Here is a 14615-nt window from a genome sequence, read left to right as displayed (position 1 = left end):
CAACTCCTCTAAGGCAGATTAGCAGGAGTGAAATGGAGCCCTGTATGGGGTGCACCCTTTGTGCCAACTGCTTTTGTAATACAATCCTAAATGACAAGTTCTGACAGTGGTTTTCTAGAATGTTCTTACATGTGACAGCCACAGCCAGTCAGTGATTGCCACGGAACCACATTCTGTGCACACACAGATAGTGGGTGGATTGAGATACCTTCAGTGTTCCTGTAGAACCGCAGTATTTGTGTTCCATTTCTACACCAGAACCTGAGATAGCAAGTAAAAGTATGCCACTTAAGAGTAGCTAACACAGCTTCTAGCAGTGGCAGGGCTAAGGTGAGGAGGAAAAGGAAAATGGGTGACAAAAGCCACTGTAGAAGAAACTCATCTGGAATGACAGTACTTCAGGTAAGTGTCTCTCTGTAGGGAGGGACAGTGTCGTACAGCCAGGCTGCATATTTCTTGTTTCCCACTAAGTCATTCAGCATTCTCTGTTGCTTTCAGACTGTGGAACTGCATACCACTTTTAGAGGGCACACTTAGTTTACCATACTAGTGTGGGAGTAAAGATTTTCAGAGAGAAGTCTATAAGCTGCCAACAGACTTAATTATTTAGTCCTGAGGTTTTAACTCTGTATTAGTATGTGCATCATTTGAGTATGTCATTTCACTGTAGCACTTGTCTCATATCAGGGATAAACTGAGACATTTGTACCTAGCATGGCTTACCTGATGAATAGATAAAAATAGATACCGATAGAGCAATTTTATGGGCTTGTGTGATTTATTGCAGGATGCTTTTATGTTTGTGAGTATGGATGGTGAAATTCAACACCACATAGCTGCAAAGCTTTTAACTAGGCAGGTGAAATCCACTGTTCTAATCTAAATTCAGAAACTAGAAAATATTAAGGGGATTGTTTACTGGGGTGAAAGATTTTGGAACCTTGAAATTTGTTCTTTATAGTTATTACCAATAGGGGAGAAGTGGGCTGAGACATGTATATGTACTAACCTGTTAGATGTCTGATGAAATTAACATCTGAAAAGAAGTGGCAGGACTATATGCCACAGTTATTGGGACCCCTTGGGATGTATAGCTTTTCATTTTGCCAGCTCCCTCACTCATCTGCCGTCATGGTCCTTGTCCTTAGCTCTCCAGTTCTTTATTAACACATTTGAGTTTGGTCATTGCAAAGAGTTTCTAGGCTATTTTTCATTCATGATTTCTTATTTTTGTTTACAAAAGTTCACTTTTTTTTTACTGCTTTGTGTTGTTTCGTACGCAAGATCATAGGATCCAGGTAACCCCTCTTTCAATCCTATGTGAACATGTTGTACAGACCATGCCACTGGCATCCCTGTAAATGTGTTAGAATGACATAAAAAGGTCTTGCTTATTTCAGTGTTCAGTCATTCCCCAGAGGACTGCAGTTGGTCTCCCACAAGTTGAAAAATATTGACAGCCCCTTTGGAATCCCCAGTAACAGACTTAGGTGATAAAGAGGGTTAAACTTCTCTTGGGTCACTGTCCAATGAACCCATATGTAGAGAATTCCTCACTCTTATGCAGGTTGCAAGTGGGGTGTCCCAATGGCGCCTAGCCCTTCCTCACAAAGAAGCTAAGATAGGCATTCAGGTTCACCCCGGTGGTGGTCCTGGGTTGGTCCCTGTTTTTGTGGCTTGGGACAACCCAAATACAGTAACCTCAGCACCTACAAAATTATAATCTTCCACCTGCCCAGGATTTGAATAGTCTGATCAAATACCCCCCCCCCCCAAGTGGTGGAAGGGGCTGCTTCAGGCACCACAGGTGCTGCCTTCACAAACCTCATGAACCACATTTTAAGGACTTCTTCGCAAGTGGTGATGTCCACAAATGCCTAAAAGACATAAACAATGCAAACCCCTCACTGTAGTTTTTAAGTAAGAAAAACACAGAAGCCAGCAGAAAATGTGGTTTCAGTGGGGGTCACAGTAAAGGGCCATTATCAGAGCATATTGAAGAAACACTACCCCCCAGGAGGTCACAGTCAGTCTCAGGATGTATGGCAACACTCCTGAAGCATTCCCTCACTGCTCCTGTCTAGAGATCTAGCCACTATCACCAGTGGTCACAAATCACCTGGGACAGATAGGTAGTGGCCATAATATCCAGAAGGTACAGTATCCCCTTCACAGTCAAGCTTTCCAACACCAACATCCCTGTTGGATGCTCCTCCCTGTCCTAGAAAGGCACTAGCATAGGAGATTATCAGCCTTGTCCTACAAAAAAAAAAAAAGCTATCTGAGAAGCTCAACCAGACCAGAGAGTTCAAGGTTACTACTTTTTGGTGCCAAAACAAAAGACAAAAGATCTCTGGGCTCTTTCTGGATCTCGGCATCCTAAATCACGATATAGTAAAACAATTGTGAGTGTTGATGCAGATAGCATGTCACCAGGACATTCCTCCACAAGTGGTCTTTAGACACAGGGTAAACCAGCAAAATATTCTACAGAAGAGGTTTCCCAGAGCTAGAAATCTTCACTAGCATGCCCCCAACACACTTGCTAATGAAGACTATCCAAAAAGTCATAAGGCTGAAATGTACACTGCTGCTAGTAGTAACATCCTGACTCAGGACAGGTGTAGTTTCCTCTGATCCTCACATTCTGGGGGGGGGGGGGGGTCTGTCACACTACACATAATTATAATGCAGGTATTGATCAGGCAGACCCTTTCCAGACATTAATTCCCCAAATGTATCAGCATGGGTTCTGCAATTTTGAGCATGTCTAGCAATCTTGAGTTTTGATCCAGAATGAGATCTAACCTCATTGTAGAAACATTCCACCAGAAAGATGAAGGCCATTGTAGAAGTGCTTGGGTCACCTAAAAAGGCAAGAACTCGAAGATTCTCCACTGTGGAGAAGGTTCTGCAGTACTTTTTCAGAGCTGTTTTTAACAAGAGTCTGTTACTGCAACAGTTGGGTGTATTTTGGCAGCTGTTTTTAATTTTCATAGGAGGCATTATTCCACCTCTGTAGTGGCCTTGCAAATTAGCAAGGCATATCGCAAAGGTTCTATTAAGAGCTGTAGTGCCACCATAGAACCTTTGCCTCATCCTAAAGATATAAGCTGCCTTATGAGCTAGCAGCAAAAGCTGACCTGTAATAATTTCCTGGAAAACACTATTTCTGGTAGCTATCACCACAACCAGGGTAGTTTGAGCCACAGGCCCTGTTGGTCTACCCACCCTATTTAACCTTCCATAAGGAGTAGAACTTACAAAGGAGAAAACCCTTAGTTCATGCCCACAGTAGCACAGATACCAATTTAAACCAGTTGCTAAATCACCCAGCATTCCTTCTGAATTACTGAAACAAGAGAGAATACCTTACTCACTACATGGGTGTTGTTCTGTAGAAGATATTTGCACATTGACAACATACTTCAGTGCCTGTTACCTTCACAGAGCAAACTACTTGGACATCACTAACAGAACAAGGTTCTTATTGGGGGACTACTGTTGCCAAAAAGATGTTCTCCTAGCCAGGTTCTCACACACACACACACACACACACACACACACACACACACACACACACACACACACTTGCTGGATACTGTGCCCTGTTTGTTACTGAAGATAACCACTTCCTACCATATGCAAATCTTCTATTAGAACTGTGCAGCTGTAACTTTTCTCATGTATCCTTTCCCTTGCCGAAAGAGATGGCAAACAGTTCAGTCTGTCTCCAAGTAAGTCAAAACTTAGCACCTTTTTTGCCAGCCTGTACTAACTTGATTTGTGCTGTTTATCCCCCCCCAACAGAGTTTACTTTTACTCTAACACATGGCGGCACAACTGTGATTCATACACCAAGAAGAACCGGGGAGTGGATTTGTTATGGTGGGAGCTGGCAGTCTAAAAGATTTTGTGCCAAGCAGTCCTAATACCTGTGACAGTAGTCCTACTTGCCGTTGAAGATGAACGCACTAGGATATTCCATTATGTTAAGTGCAAACCTTTTGTAACACCTGTATTAAATTAACACTTGACATAGGCACATTATACATTAATAGTAAAGAAAAACAAACCATAATAACATTTTCTTTTTTTTATTTAGGTACATTAATAATATAGTTCAGTTTCTGCCTTCCCTTAAACCTCACTCATCCTTCTAAACAATGTTTTGCATGTATTGTCCCCACAAATTCCATTTGTATTTAATTTGCTGCTATCCTTTTCTAAAGATCCCATTTCCAGTTCCTTTTTTTCTCTTTTACAATGTTCAGTACTTCAGGCACAGTTGGTTTGGTTTTTAATTTCCATTTTCTAGTATTTGCTTTTTTGGCAGCAAATAGATTTAACTTTAATAAGGCCTTACTGTGTATAGGCAATTCAGATCCTATGTCTCACAACTGCACAAGTGTACAACTTTTGATAATAAAATGTGCACTCTTTTTTTGCCCTGATTGTCTATTAATTGGGCATTACAGCAGTGCTATGGCATAGTAAAAATGCCTTAAGTCACTGTCCTCTCTGCCTGATTACATAGTTACTGTAAGGTGCTGCAAGGTATGTTCAGTTCACACTTCTAATACATGACTGACTATAGGGACTGGGATACACTCAGTCTTTGGTCTCAGTTTTCGCTGCATGATGTAGATATGATCTACTTGTTTTGCTTACTCAAGTTTGGATACCTGTCTAATAACTGAATGTGCAGTCCAGTGTGTGTCCGAAAATCTTGACAGTGCACTGTAGATGCATGGAGTTTTAAACTTTGTGATTATTGCAAGTATTAGTCCCATTAGAGCTACTTTTTGCCCTCTGGTAACATGCAGAGCTATAGACAAATGTGTTAACCATGTAATGTCTGAAAGGTAGTTTTGATGCATGTTGCAGTCGAGCAGTTTGTAAGGGTGTGTATGGCCATAAATTCATTAAATGCCTTAGTTCTACTTCTCACTGGAAACCTGTTGTCCTGTAAAGTGCATCCCCTGTACATCAGCAGTAAGTAACTGCCTTTAGGGAGCTGTATTGCTGTCTGTGGATCAATGATTAATGTGCCTTAGTTGGGCGGGACTTTTGGTGGGGTTGAGATGTATTAAACAGTACAAGTGAGAGTTGTTTTATGAAGAAAGCTATCACAAGTAGCACAAAGGTTATGATTACTCCCCTAGCAGATGGTCAGTCACATTTTTTCAGAAAGGGGGGAACAAGTAGTGAGTATGCAATTTAAAAACTGAACTGGAGGATTTTGAGAAAATAATTCCCCCTTTGCAGTGGTGCATCTGTTTTCATGATAATCTAACCTGGACTACTGCTCATTTTGGGAATGGGGGAATCATTACCTGTTATCCATGCCAGAGCATGGATTTCATAAGAGATGACCTTTCATAAAAAAAAATGTGGGTCCATGCTTTCAGTGTAGGTTTCCCTTCCTCCATTACAGATGGAAACAGTACCCCAGATGCCAGGATTGCATGTTAGTTATATAGTTGGTTGAATTACTGTACAAATTATGTATCGTGCTTATATGCAGAAATTGCGTGAGTTTTTATTTGTGTATGACAATATTCATGCAGATTGGTAGCAATGCCATATTAGACTTTAATATCTGGCAGTCATTATTCCATTATATTTCCTCCTCCCATTCCAGATATGCTGTACTGCTAACTTTTTATACAAGACACTATAAAAGTGATATAAAAGTAATTTAAAAAGGGTAAAGAAATAGGAGAGCAGGAAGTGCTGTACATGCATAATCAGCTTAATCTTGTTAGGTTTAAGGAAGAGCTGCATATGTTTAAACAGAACAGCCTGTGCTAGACCGCACAGCTTTTGTTGTCTGTTAAAATGGGTTAATGACCAAAAAAGACGTTGAACATGAAGTGTGTATTTCTTAAAAAGTGTTTTTTTTCATTGATTCACTTTGTGATGTCTTCCAAGTTCAATAACGTCTGTTGAAGCAAAGTCAACTATGAATAGCACCAAGCTTTTTGTTGAGATTAGACGTAACTGATCAGAAGTGGAAAAAAAATGCTTTTTATCCACACACAGTCAAGTTTATCAAATTGATAAATTTCTTTGCTCACCTGGGCTGTGGGGATAATGGCATATTATTAAGTCTGAATGTTGTACGTTGTTTTTTTTTATTTTGATCCAAGACTGGTTGGTGCCATATCCTTATGCCGCTTTGCCTATGTGTTACACGGCCTCACCTGGCTTTATCATTTATCAGTAGTGAGATTCTGTCATATTCTGCAAATAGAGGCATTTGTGGTTTACTTAATGATTGTTCAAGGCCTAGTTTTGCGAAAACAGATTCATTTAAATGCAGCCTATAGCCGTCTGAAGAAAAAAAAAGACATGACACAAAGACACTGACAAAAATGAATTTCATGCAGAGTCCTTTGGGTTTGTACCCCACCCCTTCATTTTATATCTCTAGACACCCCAGTGTTATACTGTTAACTCTCAAGTTCTTCGTAAAAGAGACTGCTGCAGTCATAACTTCAGGAATGTCTGCTGCAGCCATGGAGTCATCTGGCGATGGGAGACATAAGGTAGGGAGACATGGGGGAAGAGGGAAAAGCTCTGAAACTCTGACTTGACATAGTACTCTTCCTGCTGCAGAGATCACTGAAGTAATGACTGTAGCAGTGACTACACTGAAACGTCTATAATTGCAAGTTGATAACACAGTTGCCCTGTCTTCATGAACACTGGAGTAAGGACATGGCAGCACATTGTGAATTTCCAGCCGATGAGCTCTGCAATCTTTCTAGTGACTTTGGCTTCAAACTCATGTTTGTAACCCAAAACTGCTATATTCCATTGCACTTCTGTATCCCAGGACTTGGATTCCATTCTGTTTTTTTATTTTTCCTCCACTCTTATCTCAGAATTTAATTGCACTATTCAGTATAACTTGGCTTCTGTGTCTTTTGCAACTGTTTGAAGACCCTTTCATTACAGTCAGGATTCTCCATATTGCTATTCTTTGTGTACTAATCCTTAAGAGTTGAGATTACCTCTGGATTTGTAGTAGGGCCCTCCTGTATGGTGCAGATGGAGTGTTTTTGTCATGGTTGAAGGGCAGTAGGTGTCCCATAACAGGATGCCAGAAAAGCTCATACTTGAAACCAGAACTACTGCTTTCAAGTTGCAGCTTTCTAAGCAAAAGTTTGTGCTGTCACAATTGTGTGATTCATCTGATGACCAGCATGCAGAATATCCAGTCACCATCTCCAGTGACTTTTTCTGCAGTTGCCCCATAATCACCCATGGTGAAATGTTACAGTATTTGTTCTTTCTCAAGTATATTGACTGATAGTGTATACCCAATAACTTTGCAGTGGTCCTGGTTTGTTCTCTGGTCTAGAGTGTTACAGTAAGCAGTTCTCAATGCTGAAGCAGGTTTGATGAATTGTAACTCAAAAATGTTGCTTTCCCACTTGAGGCATGATTACCTTGGTGAATATTCAGTCAGAAGTAGTCACTCCATTCTGTTTTTATGTGAGCTTGTCGTGATAGATGTTAAGTGGCATCACTGTAATTGTGTGTGTGTGTGTGTGTGTGGGGGGGGTGATCAAGCTGATGTGGGCAGCTTTATTGTCTGTAGACCCCATTAATACATTGAACAAATATGCTTCTTGTGTTTGACATTTATGCAAAAGCTGCATGCAAATTTTACCTTTTTGGTACCTTATGCACTGGTGACAAAAAAAATTGTGTTCTAGACTTTAAGTGGCACACTCAGCACTCCTGGTTAACCATGGAAGTCAGACAATCATCCTGTTTCTCATTTTATACTCTTAATATGTTTGGAAATCGTGTAAATGAAGCCTAATGCTTTTACAGAATATTTCTATATTTGTAATCTTGTTTTTGTTATAATTATGTTGAAGCAGTAATTTGAGTGTTGGCATTAAAACATTGTATTATGGGACTAGGGATTGTGGGGTTGGGGTTGAGTTGCATTGTTCATGTATAAGTTTCTTAACAGTCTGTCTGCACAGGTTCCCACAGATTTACTGGTGGGTCAGACCCTCTTGTGAATATCCTAGGTAATGGCAAATTACACCTCCTCTGATCTGATGTGCAATAAATTTGTGACTAGGTGTTGGTTATATGCAGAATGAGACATGCTGTCCCTTTTGATGGATTTTGTAATGACATGGTGTAAGCCAGTAGTCGTTACAACACCCATGCTATTTTAATGTTAATGAATAGAAAAAAAATTTTTTTGGTTATATCACAGTGCCGCACTACGACAGCCAACTATTAAGTTTCAGTTGCGTAGAAATCCTTTTCTGTGCTTCATTTTGCATTCTGAAGTTATGAGTATTAATGTTTTCCTTCAGTTTTAAATGGAATGCTGTACTAGATAAGCTGGCTTTCTGAGAGAGGGAGAGAGAAAATGACCAATCAGATAGATTTTCATAATGGTTGCAAAAATTGCTAGTTAAGGAAAATTAAGCTGGAGTCCTACTTCTGGGTGTATTTTTTTTCTTAACAGTCAAGTTAGGTTTCTGGATTATCTTGTTCAAAGTCTGGATTTGATAAAGTAGACATCACATGCAACAAATAATTCCAAGTGTGACAGCTGATATATAAAGTGCTTTTTCTGTTGAAAAACTGCATTCCAAGGCTAATGATTTGTAGGATTTTAACATTCTGTGTTTACAAAAGAGAATGACTATTTTGTGCTAGATGCACAAGACCCATAAATTTCTGTAGCCCCAAGGAAAGCTGTGTCGGGGAGCTTTACCTACTTTTTAGTGGCTGTGAAACTGTTTATTTTAGGTAATAGTAAATCATTTAAGTTGCTGTTTTATTTTTGTTTGTCTAGTGTGGCATGGAATCAGAACTTTTTCTTGGTTGTCACTTCATAAATGTTTCATTTTTATGCCTGTGATCAACAGACTGGAGCCTAACTGAAGGCTAGGTGATGTTCATCGTGCATACAGCTGCAGTCATAACAGATGGGTTATCCTGCTGTCAGGCGGGTCCTCGGTCGGCCGAATTCCAACGTCTAGGTCCGGTGTTGGTTGTCGTCACTTCTTCCCTGACGTCAGTGTGGCATGGGTATAAAAGAGCCAGCTGACGCCATCTTCTTCAGTCTTTCTTGCCGCGCGGTGCCCGAAGCAGAAGCAGTTCGCAAGTGCCGGTCGGCCAGCTCCTGAGATTTACGAAAATATTTCAGCCAAAGTCTTCTTGAAAGCTAAGTACCCCATTGGGGAAACTTTTCTTGCCTCAGACCGATGTCAGACAAAGTTAATAATTGCATTTCATGTGGGAAGCAAATACCGCATAAGGATTTCCACTCTTTCTGTATTCCTTGCTTAGGCCCAGACCACGACGTCTCGGCCTGCCTTTTTTGTGCTAGATTCAACAAACACACTATTAAGCGTTGGGCGGAGTTCGTCCATCACTATTTTGGTAAAAAATTTAATTATATTATGTCGTCGGATACTCCGACTCCAGTTTTGAGTAAAAGACGCAAAGATAAGGACCGACATATGAGGTCCGCGACTTCTACCGACACCACGCTAAGGCCGACTACCGGTTCTCTGGTTCTCAGCGAGGTGCCTACGCAGCCCCTGAGTACCGATGACACTTCATTAGTGGTGTCTTCTGTGCCCGAGGTCGCAGGCTCCTCGGCCCCCATTCCGACTACAGATACCGACGCCACTTTTGGCGGGGAAACCCAGAGTTTAGACGGGCCTGCCATTTCTCAAGGTGTCTTCAGGCCTTCCTCCTTTTCTATTAAGGCTTTCACAAAATCTAAAGCAGCCATGAAAACTAAAAAACAAGGACCACAGACCCCATCTCAAGGCCCCATGCCTAAAAAACAAATGCTCAAAATGGCTGAGGATTTGATTACTCTTATCAGGGGTTCTCAACCCCCCTCGGACAAAAGGCCCAGATTAGAGGAAGACTACCCTTCCTCAGATCAAGCCTCTATTACCTCTGAACATTCTGAGGACCAGGAATATACATATTCTCCTTTTGAAGACTCTGATGCAGAGGAGTCTATTCCCTCGGTACTCTTTTGGGGAAACCCTACATACTTTGAGGGAACACTTTCACTGGGAAGGCCAAGATTACTCAGATTCCAAGAAAAGGCTCAGGGATTTTCTCTTGCTCCCCCAGCATAAGCCTCTGGCTATCCCTCCTGTCTTAGATATATTAGATGATGTGTACACAGAAGCCAGCCTCAACCCAGATTCTTTACCTCCAGCTCCTGTTAAACCAGACAGGTATTACCGGGTTCCTGATTCACACCAGTTTTATACAAAAGCTATACTGCTGACCCAGAAACTATTTCACAGGGTCCCAAGGGAATTAAGGCCTCTACTGCTAAAAACCCATTACCTTCAGAGAGAGATTCCAGAGCTTTAGAAAGGTGGAGGAAAAAGGTGTATACCTCGGCCACTTTAACCATGAGGGCATTAAACTGTCAGTTCCATATGTTAAAGTATCAAAAGTTTTTATTATCTGATTTGAAAAGCAAAATGACACAACCTGAGCAACCAGATTTAAAAGAGTTGCAGGATTTGTTGCATAGTGCAGAGCAAGTGGGTAAACATACCTTGCAGTGTGGTTTTGATGCTTTAGAGGCCCCATGTAGAGCTGCTGTTCCAGGGTCTGTCATACGTAGACATGCTTGGCTCAAAGAACAAGCCTTACCAGATCATGTCAAAGCTAAATTACTAGATGCACCTCTTCAAAAAGATGTATTGTTTGGTGTTAAAGCTGAGGAGGTACTAAAGAAAATGGAGAAAAAGGTGAGATCAATGCAAACAGTGAAAGATTTCCTGCAGGTATAACCTCCACGTTTCAGCAGAAACTGGCCTTCAAAAAATTGGTCCTTTCCAGCCACGGACAGACCTCAAAGAGGCAGATACAGGTGCCCAAGAGGTAGAGGGAAATCTCAAGGATCATTCAGAGCCAGGCAATGGCAAGCACCAACCCCAAGAGGTGGAGAAGATGGATCACAGTCATTCAGAAAGCAGACACAATGACTTTTCCCCTTTACCTGCCAAGCAAAGCTTTAATGGCAGCACCTTTAGGCGGAAAACTGGCTTTATTCTCAAAAAATTGGCATATTGTCACAAAAGACAAATGGATCCTGGACATTATAGACAGAGGCTACAGATTCCACTTTCACACCCTTCCAAAAATAAGAGGCATGCCAAACCTGCCACAAAATCAAAGGGCAGAGGCACAAAAACAAATTTCAGCTCTCATGGACATGAAAGCTATTCAAGAGGTGCCTGCAAAAGAACAAGGTCAAGGGTTTTATTCCAGACTATTCCTGGTACCAAGGAAAGACAAAGATTGGAGACCTATTTTAGATCTATCCATCCTAAACACATATTTACAGGTACCAAAATTCAAGATGCTCACATTACAGCAGCTTCTTCCCATGCTGGGCAAGGAGTCTTGGCTGGTAACATTGGACCTCAAGGAGGTATACCTGCATGTCCCCATCAGACAAGATTGCAGAAGATACCTCAGATTTCTTGCAGGTTCAACCCATTATCAATTCTCTGCATTGCCCTTTGGCTTATCTGCTGCGCCCAGAGTGTTTACGAAATGCCTGGCATCAGTAATTGCCTTCTGCAGACTTCAAGGAATACAAATATACCCATATCTGGACGACTGCCTGATCCAAGTGGACAGCAAGGACATACTTCTGAAACACCTGGCATTTGTAATAAGACTGTTGAACTTTCTGGGATACACAGTCAACAAAAAGAAATCAAAACTAATACCCTCTCAAACAATAATTTTCCTGGGTGCCAGCTTGAATGCAAACACCCAGATGGCCTACCTCACGCCAGACAAACAAGGGCAACTATCTCAGTACTTCAGCAAAATGGCAACCCTTCACCAGGCTGACTGCAAGGAAAGTCCTGCAGGCTCTGGGATTCATGGCATCTTGCATCCTGCTGATCCCATGTGCAAAGCTGCATATGAGGAAACTTCAATGGTACCTAAAAAACTTATGGTCTCAACAGAGCCACAGTTTGGAAACAATTATACCACTCATTCCATGTCTTCAAAAGGAATTTCTGTGGTGGGCTCAAGCATGCCAAAGAAACAAAGGTCTCCTTTTCTGCATACCACAAGCAAATCAAATCATCACAACAGACGCCTCGGACTACGCCTGGGGGGCACACATGAAAGATCAGTGCATTTAGGGAAAATGGTCCCAAAAAGAGAAGCACCTACACATCAACCAAAAGGAAATGCTAGCAGTGCAAAATGCTATTATGGCCTTCAAAGACCTACTGCATCCAGGCCAGATATTGATAAAGACAGACAACACACCAGTGATGTGGTACGTAAACAGGGGGGAACTCATTCATACCCCCTGTGCAGACTAGCCATGACCCTTTGGAACACAGCTCTGGAATTGCAAATCCAACTTCAGGCACAATTCCTGCCAGGGAAGGAAAACACACTGGCAGACAGCCTAAGCAGAAATATGACAGATCCACACGAATGGAAGTTGCATCCTCAAGTTTTCGCAAAGATAACTCAGGCATGGGGACAGCCAGACATAGATCTCTTTGCTACCCACAGAAATTACCAACTGAAAAAATTTTGCTCAAGGACCTATCATCCACAGGCCTGGAAAGTGGACGCACTTTCTTTCAATTGGACAACATTGACAGTCTATGCCTTTCCACCTCTCCCTCTGCTGCCCAAAGTTCTATTAAAAGCCAGAGCAGAGAGGCCGAAAATGATTCTCATTGCTCCAGACTGGCCAAGACAACACTGGTATCCACTCCTGAAGAGCCTGACGCATTCCCTACCATGGATCCTACCTCTAGTGCCTCTTCTGTTGTCCCAGCACAACTTCAAAACTCTTCACAGCCAGCTCAAAACCCTAAATCTAGCCACATGGAGAATCCCTTGATTTCACAACAGACCCTCCTCTCCAAGGAGGTGCAGGATGTCATCTTGGAGGCCAGAAGACCTTGTACTAGAAAAGCCTACTCCGCCAAATGGAAGCGGTTTTGTGCCTGGAATCAGAAAAAGGGCCAGAATCCTTGGGTAATAAATATACCTCAAATATTACAGTACCTAGCTGAGATGTTAAACAGTGGACTTTCCTTCTCCTCCATCAAAATCCATGCTTCAGCCATTTCTGCACAATACAACACAGATCCTCCTTTATTCTTTCATCCTCTCTTAAGACAGTTCCTCAGAGGGGCTAAGAATATAAAACCCCCAAGGAAACCACCAGTCCCTGCTTGGGACCTCAACTTCATATTGGAAAAACTGACCCTTCCTCCATTTGAACCAGCTGCTTCAACAGAACTACAATATTTGTCATGGAAAACAGCCTTCCTTCTGGCTATCACCTCAGCACGCAGGGTTTCGGAACTACAGGTCCTCATGGCTGTGCAACCTTTCATCATTTTCCATCAGGACAGAGTTTCCTTACGAACCAACCCTACCTTTATGCCAAAGGTAGTATCCAGTGTAGCCTTGAATCAGACTATCCACTTACCTACCTTTTACCCTAACCCACAAAACAAAGGGGAAAGACTACTGCATTCCTTGGACATTCACAGACAACTACGTTATTATTTGGACTGGACAAAGCCATTCAGGAAATCCGAGCAACTCTCTGTGTCCTATGCTACAGGTGCTCAAGTAAAGGCTATCTCCAAACAGACTATCTCAAAATGGATAGCCCACTGCATACGCTTTTGTTACTCATTTCTTGGAAAAGCTGTGCCTTCAAGCATCAGGTCCCACTCCACAAGGGCCACAGCAACCTCTGCAGCTTTCCTCAGGGGGGGGTTCCTACCAAGGACATTTTGGAAGCAGCCACCTGGAGTTCAGTGCACACTTTCTCCAAACACTATCACCTTCCACTTTGCTCAAAATCTAGAGCGGGATTTGCCACAGCTGTCTTGCAGAGCATCCTTGCTCCTCCTAGTTCCATTTAGTGCCTGCCACCCCTACTTAGCTTTGGGATTCTGCCCATCTGTTATGACTGCAGCTGTATGCACGATGAACATAGTACAGTTTTGTACCTACCATAAATGTAGATGTTCGAGTGCTCATACAGCTGCAGTCCAGGTTTCCCCTCCCTCCATCCCCTCTTAGGACAGGCCTTATGGCAAACACCTTCAACCTATTTGGGGTATTCTTTTATGGTGTATTTGCTTGCAAACTACTGTTTTTTGATTATTCTATATTGCATGACTACATAAGTTTGTTTTGCCTTCCTTCTGGGGGCACCTGACATCTGGGGCAAGAAAAACTGAAGAAGATGGCGTCGGCTGGCTCTTTTATACCCCTGCCGCACTGACGTCAGGGAAGAAGCGACGACGGGCCTAGACTTTGGAATTCGGCCGACCGAGGACCCGCCTGACGGCAGGATAACCCATCTGTTATGACTGCAGCTGTATGAGCGCTCGAACATCTACATTTATGGTAGGTACAAAACTGTACTTTATGTAGTACCAGGTAGTTATGATATGCCTGGCAGTGTGAAGCAGCCTAATGAATGGTTTGGTCTGTTTCAAGTATTCTGTGGAGGAATACTCAGAAGCCCATAACAGGACAAAATACTTTGAGTGGGGCTGTTACTTTGCAGT

The sequence above is a fragment of the Protopterus annectens genome, chromosome 6.part0 (assembly GCF_019279795.1).
Source record: "Protopterus annectens isolate FY-2018-M chromosome 6.part0, PAN1.0, whole genome shotgun sequence".
Lineage (NCBI taxonomy): Eukaryota > Metazoa > Chordata > Ceratodontiformes > Protopteridae > Protopterus > Protopterus annectens.
Note: the sequence above shows the minus strand (reverse complement) of the source record.